The sequence below is a fragment of the Panthera pardus genome, unplaced genomic scaffold, assembly GCF_024362965.1.
Source record: "Panthera pardus isolate Hobbes unplaced genomic scaffold, ASM2436296v1 HiC_scaffold_11, whole genome shotgun sequence".
Classification (NCBI taxonomy): domain Eukaryota; kingdom Metazoa; phylum Chordata; class Mammalia; order Carnivora; family Felidae; genus Panthera; species Panthera pardus.
This window is the reverse complement of record NW_026526666.1, coordinates 81,998,837-82,005,772: the sequence shown is the minus strand read 5'-3', so window position 1 is coordinate 82,005,772 and position 6,936 is coordinate 81,998,837. Positions and strand designations below refer to the sequence as shown.

The following is a 6,936-nucleotide window of genomic DNA, read 5'->3' as shown; positions in this document are numbered from 1 at the left end:
TCTCCACTCATTCCTTCCAAGGGTCCCAGCTGAAGGGGGGTGGGGGGGGGGGGGCTCTGCAGCCCCAGAAGAGCACTTCCCCTGCCTGGGGTCGGGGCAGAGGGTTGAGGTGGGGGGACTGAGAGGGACCCGGCACCCCAGCGCGCGCAGCTCGGCGTCCTGCGAGCCCCACCTGCGCAGGGGGAGGGGGAGGGGAGGCCTGAGCGCGGTGCCCCGCAGCTGTCCCGAAGGGCTGGGGGAGGAGGGGTCACGGCCACACCCGGTGCGTTTGGGGATAGTCGGGAGCCTGTTGCTGGGGGCTAGGGAAGGGCGGTGGGAGGACTGCGTGGGAGGGGCTTAAGCCTATAAGGTCGAGTCCACATTTAACACCGATGTCCACCCCCCGCGCTGCGGGGTTTCCTGGGGTCCCTCCGCTTGCTCCACCTGTCACCCCGACCCAGCCGCTCCTCTGTCCACTCCGAGGCGTGCCCCCTCCCCCCAAGGCCTTAGCCCATTAGAGTCAGGGTCAAATTTCAACACTGAAGTCTTTCTCCCTAAGCCAGAAGCTGCCGGCCCCTTCCCAGACCTGGGCCTCCGGCATTCTCCCTTCCGATGCCTTTTTTCTACTTAATCTCTCTGTCTGAGGAGGTCTTTGACTCAACCGCACAAGAATGCTGTGTACTGTAAAGAGCGAGGGGCTGGATGTGTGTTTAATCAGAGAGGCCTTGAGTGTGGGGCGGGGGTGGGGCAATGGTGCCGCGGTGTTGAATGCGTGTGGGTTGTGTGTTGCGATCAACGTGCCCACTGCAGGCGGTGTGAACACCACATGGTTGTGTATGTGGAGGGGGAGATGGTGGGATTGTGTGCCCGTGTGTGACTCTGTGACGACTGTGGGGTACATGTCTGTGTGGGGGCATAGGGTTGGGGGCTTGTATAATCTTGGGGCGCGGGATAGAGAGTGGTTGTTAGGCGTGGGGATCCACGGTTGTGGACTGTTGTGACTGTGTTGTGGGGCACGTGTATGGGCCTGCGAGTGATTGTGTGCCCTCGAGGGACTAGGGCTGATGCGTGTTAGTATGGGAGTGGGTGCTCACAGGGCCATGCCTGGCGTGTCCTCTGTGTGTGACCCGGGGCCTGCCGACAGGTTCACTAATCTGTGTATCTGAGGGTGACGCCTGTGGCTGTGTATTTATATCTCTCTGTCTAATGCAAGGGGGTGAGAGATTAACACCCAGGGTAGCCAAATACACCCTTGTAAGGCATGCATTAGAAAAAGCCGGGTTTTAAGGAGGCGGCTGGTCATTTTCTGACTTACCCCTAAAATATTCCAGAGGAGGAGGTTGGCAAAGCCTCAGCTGCTGGTCATTTGACAGCTGCTGCCACTCAGAGAGGAGCTGAGGGAGCCAGGGTGAGGCCTGCGGCAGCACTATTTGCTGTAGGTGCTAGGCAACAGGCAGCAAGGGTGGCCTTAAGAAGGGCTATCCCTTCCCCTCCAACACCCGCCCCCGCCCAGCCCAGGAGCTGGCCCTGGGCTGTCCCCAAAGCCGAATTCCTCACCCCTTCTAACCTTCCCTAAAGCCTTCCTTAGGCTGCAACCCCAAATCTCTCAGGGTCCCAGAAGCACTTCCACCTGCATACCTTAGTTTATGCTGTTCCCACTTGTCTTGTCGAACGTCCTTCACATCCCAGCTTCTACTCTTCTTTGGGTCTCTGCCTACATGCCATCGCCTCAGAAAACCCTTCCCTGATGTCCCCGCCCCCCAGCATAAATGTCTATCAAGTTACTATTTATCCCACTGCCTTATTTTCTGTACAGCACGGATTACATCTGAAATAATGTTGTTTCTTTTCCATTCCTTCCTTTTCCGCTTTCCCCACTAGAATGGAAGCCCCATGAGAGCAGGGACTTTGCGTTGTCTTGTCCCCTGCCGTGTCCCCAAGACCCAGCACAGGGCCTGGTACATAATAGAATCTCAAAAAAAAAAAAAAAAAAAAAAAAAAGCCTCTGCTGCTCACCACCAAGAAGCCCCTGTGTACTTAGGGAAACAGACATTCACGTGTGCTCAGATTGCACATACTAAGGCTGAGAGAGGTATGTGACGACACGGGACTCACTTCACTTGGCATACGGCGGCATTCGGCCTGTGCGAGGGCCTGTGTCAGGGCAAACGGCCTAATTTGGCCCAGGCCCCTGCCTGCAAAGAGCTCACAGTGTAACGGATGCAAGAACTGTTGTCTGGGGAGACAAACCCATGCAGAGAATAATGCCCGACTCGGGTTGCTGAGTGCTGTGCTAGGCACTGAAAACCAGGGAAGCCAGGGATGGGACAGATGAACTCCAGGAGTAGGACAACCTCACAAACAGAGTAACCTGGACCTGGAAGGAGGAGAAAGGGTGCTGATGTCCGGCACAGGCTTCTTTGAAACACGGGCATAGCCACTCTGTTTCTCGGCCCCTTTACAAAGCCAAGTCCAGAAAGAGCCGAGAAGGCCCTGGGCTGGCTGCTCTTTGCCTAACCGCCACCCTCCATGCCTCTCTGCTCTGGGGCCGACTCTGGCTGACAGTCTTACCTGGCCCCCTTGCCTTACAGTTTCAGGTGGAGTTTGGCTAATAGGAGACACTGACAGTGTCTAAGATCAGTGCGAAGGAGGGGAGTTAGACTGAGATATTTCTAACATCCACCTCCCTCTGTGATTTTGGCAGTTACTATGTTCCTCCACAGAGAGCCACAGCTCCTGTGCGGCAGCCTGCACCCATGGGTACAACGCGCTCACCAGATTCATTAACAAGGTTCTCTCCTCTTGCCTGTCAGGTCCTTGGGGGGGGGGTGGGGGGGGTGGGGGGGGTGGATACCATCCCTCAGTTGTGAGCCCCAGGGTGCTTCACCATTCTTGCCCACACCTCTGTGAATAGTTCCTTCATTAAATACTCTTCCATTTGAAGCTTTGTGTTCCCTTTCTCCTGCTGAGACCCCTAAGGTAAGAACTAAACCGGGGCACCTGGGTGGCTCACCAGGTTAAGCATTTGACTTCAGCTCAGGTCATGATCTTGCCTCACAAGAGTTCAAGCCTCGCATAGGGCTCTGTACTAACGGCTCAGAGCCTGGAGCCTGCTTCAGATTCTGTGTCTCCCTCTCTCTCTCTGCCCCTCCCCCGCTCATGCTCTGTCTTTCCCTCAAAAATAAACATTAAAAAATTAAAAAAAGAACTAAACCGAAGGAAGATGAGCCCTTCCTTGGCAGAGAATCCAGGAAGCCCTTCTTTCTAAATTCCCAACCAAAACCAGAATCAGAAAAGTTGTGAACTGATCAAAATTCCATCCTAGGTGAACAGTGACCTCCTGGCCACCACCTTGGGCAGGAGCCCAACCCAAGAGGTCCCTCTTAGCTCACCTTACTCAGGCTTAGGCCGGTAGTTACCTTGGCCAAGAGGACGGGGCAGCGAGGGGGCTGAGAGTGGAGGAAGGGGAGGAGGCATGCCTGGCAGAGGGAGGAGCTTGGAAGTAGAGAGCGGCACCAGGGGGCCGCAGAGGGGGTGGAGTCTTGGCAGCAGCCTCCGCCACACTCCAGAGCGTGCCTCTGCGACCTTGGGAAGCCAACCTCGCTGAACCTCAGTTCTCTGTCCGTGAAACGGTCAGTTAATATCCTCTTCACAGGACTGTTGTGGAAAGCAATCAAATATGAGGTTCAACACACGAGCGGGTGGAGTGAACTTGCTCCAAAAGCTGAGAGTAGCACATTCCCCATTATTACTGGTGCAGGTAGAGGCCATTCTGCTGAGTTTCTGTGTGCCAAGAGCTCCCATCTAGAGGTGGGAGGAGGATAGGAGGAGCCCACTGCTTCAAGGGAGCCCAGGGACAAATCCAAGCCTAAAACCTGCCTCTGCAATTAGTCACTGTGGGACCTTAGGAAAGGCACTCTACCTCACAGATTGTTTTCGTCTCTGTAAAACCAGATAATATTTTTTACCTGATGTGTTTGCTGTGAGGATGAATTGAGAACACAAAAAGCATTTAGTCTGGTACTGGATGCATTCTAAGTGTCCAAGAAATATTAACTATTATTTAAAAAACTCGCCTTTCGGGGCGCCTGGGTGGCTCAGTCGGTTGAGCGTCTGACTTTGGCTCAGGTCATGATCTCGAGGTCCGTGGGTTCAAGCCCCGCGTCAGGCTCTGTGCTGACAGCTCAGAGCCTGGAGCCTTTTCAGATTCTGTGTCTCCCTCTTTCTCTGACCCTCCCCTGTTCATGCTCTCTCTCTGTCTTAAAAAACTCGCATTTCTCCCTCTTACTCTCCCCAAAACTACAACCAAGGACTGACTTACTGCAGTATGTCATTCATTCATTGATTTATTCCTTTATTCGTTCATTCATTTCAACATTTATTAAGCCAGGCAATGTTCTAGATCCTAGGAACATAGAGACAAGGAAGTCATTAAAGCAAAACAATATTGGGGCACCTGGGTGGCTCAGTCTGTTGAGTGTCTGACTTTGGCTCAGGTCATGATCTTGCGGTCCGTGAGTTCGAGCCCCACATCAGGCTCTGTGCTGACAGCTCAGAGCCTGGAGCCTGCTTCGGATTCTGTGTCTCCCTCTCTCTTTGTCCCTCCCCTGCTCATGCTCTATCTCTCTCTCAGTCAAAACTAAATAAAACATTAAAAAAATTTTTTTTAAATAATAAAGCAAAACAATATCTTTCTTTTTTTTACGTTTATTTATTTATTTTGAGAGAGAGAAAGAGAGAGAAAGTAGGAGGGGCAGAGAGAGAGGGAGAGAGAGAGAATTCCAAGCAGGCTCTGCACCATCAGCACAGAGCCTGATGTGGGGCTTGAACTCACAAACCATGAGACCATTACCTGAGCCGAAACCAAGAGTCGGATGCTTAATCGACTGAGCTACCCAGGCACCCCTCTATATTTCTTTGTTGTTGCATCCCTTAGCCCCCTAGGTTTTCAGTAAATAATGGCCAAATGAGTAAATTATATTAGTTGTTTTCCTGAGCACCTACTACAGGCCAGGTGCTAAGCTAAACATTTTATCTCCATTATTGCAAAGGATCTCAAAATGACAGCCCCAAACAGAAGGCCTGTAATTAAGCTCATTTACTAATGGTAAATCTGAGGCTCAGATTGGTTAGCAACTTAGTTGACTAAAGTCACACAGGCAGAAAAAGGTGGCAGTCCAATTCCGAATACTGCCTCAATTAATGACTTGAATTACTTTTTATCATCATCATTGTCACTATGCGTGACCTCCTGAGGCTGATCTTAGAGTCCAGTGAGTGTCCGGTGGCCTTTTCCTCTTCATACTTACCCAGGAGGAGCCCAGGTGTGGCACAGACTTGGATTCAAATCCAGTTCTGCATCCCTGGTTGTTATAACTTCTCCAAACCTCAGCTTCCACTGCTGGAAAATGAGGTTGAGTGGGTGTGCCACAAGAAAATGGAGAGGAAATGCCTAGCACCTTGCCCAGTACACAAGAGTCGCTTGGTAAATGTCGTCTTTATTTCCTCCTTCCTCCCCGCGCGGGAGCTGCTGTCTGGGGGTCTTCAGTCTGGTGCTGAGCGCCCACAGGGGACCTGCGCTTAAGGGTCGGGTTCTTGCGGCGATTCCGAGCGCTGCCTCCAGGGGGTGCCACCACACCGACCCCGGGTCTCTGGGGTGGCTGTTCCCACAGCGGCCGCGCCGGGTCGCCTGGGCCCGGAGCTTTGGGGGATGAGGGCGCGCGGGTGGCAGGGAGGTCCGAACCCCAGCTGAATCAAAATGTTTTTGGCATCAAGGTCATAAGTAACAATAAACAACAATAATAGTAATAGCACCAGATCCACTGGTAACTAGTGGTTACCGATTTAAGAGGCGTTTTTGCGTGCTGGAGGCTGTGGGACTCCAGGGAACAAGCCAGGTTTAGACTCAGACCAGGTTCCAACCCAGCCCGCTCTCTCTCACCCTGTGCTCTGCAACCTTGGGCCTCTCTGCACCTGCTTCCTCAGCTTCCAAAAGGGAAAGTATAATAATATAGTTCTCGGGAGGAATAAATGAACTTCTGGAGAGCTCACTGAGAGCAACTTGGGCAAGCGCATTTACTGTAAGCCTTACCTCTTCCCTGTGAAGGAGCTATTGTTACACTCCCTTTACAAACTGAGGGTCCACGGGGAGGAGGGAGGCTTTTACCAGGCTCCCTTGGCCTCCCTGGTGTACTCTCTCTCCCTCTCCCTCTCTCTCTCTCTCTCTCTCTTTCTCTCTCTCCTCGCACAGCCCAGAGACCAGTCCAGGATTTCATCCCTAAACCCACCACCCAGCAGCATCTCCTCTCCTTGGAGTTGCCCCTTCCCCTCAAACCCCCAGGCTCCTCTGGACACTGTCCTTCCATCCCCAGGTGCAGATTCTGGCCAGAAAATGTCCCCTGGCTACTCCCACGACACCCCACCCCAACCCTCCAACTGAAGCTACGGCCCTCCTCTTGCCTGCCTAGCTCTTCTAAAACCCAAAAACCCATCCAGTCATCTCTTCCAAGAAATCTTTCCTGGGTTCTCTCCCCCCAGGTCAGCACCCTTTGCATATGCTGTTCCCTCTACCTGCAAGCCCTTTCCCCAGCCCTAATGCCTGTGACTCAGGGCACAGCTTAAATATCCCACCTTCTAGGAAGTCCCCCTCCCCTATGTTGCTGCTGCCCCCTGTACTTCCTCTAAACAGGTCACAGCATAAAAGAATTGCTTGTTTAAATGTTCCATCTACCCCCATTACATAGTGATGCCCTGAAAGCAGGAGCCATCAAGGTTCAGCAGGAACCCTGTCGGGGTCTCCATGGTACGACAAGGCCTAGCCCAGTGCTGGAACACAGTGCACGCTCAGTAAATGCATGTCCAGGGAATGAGTGATTCGGCCCAGCTGGGTCCACTCACTGAGCCTCCTCAGCAGCCTCAGCTCAGAGGTATGTGCACAGTCACGGCAACAGAAGCACA

At 53.0% G+C, this 6,936-nt stretch overlaps 1 non-coding gene across 1 annotated transcript; it reads left to right on the top strand.

Moving 5' to 3' along the window:
* The first annotated feature begins 4,065 nt into the window (after positions 1–4,065).
* On the top strand, positions 4,066–4,150 carry TRNAQ-UUG (transfer RNA glutamine (anticodon UUG)). The gene has a single exon. It is a non-coding gene; the product is annotated as a tRNA-Gln (tRNA).
* The last annotated feature ends 2,786 nt before the right edge of the window (positions 4,151–6,936 follow it).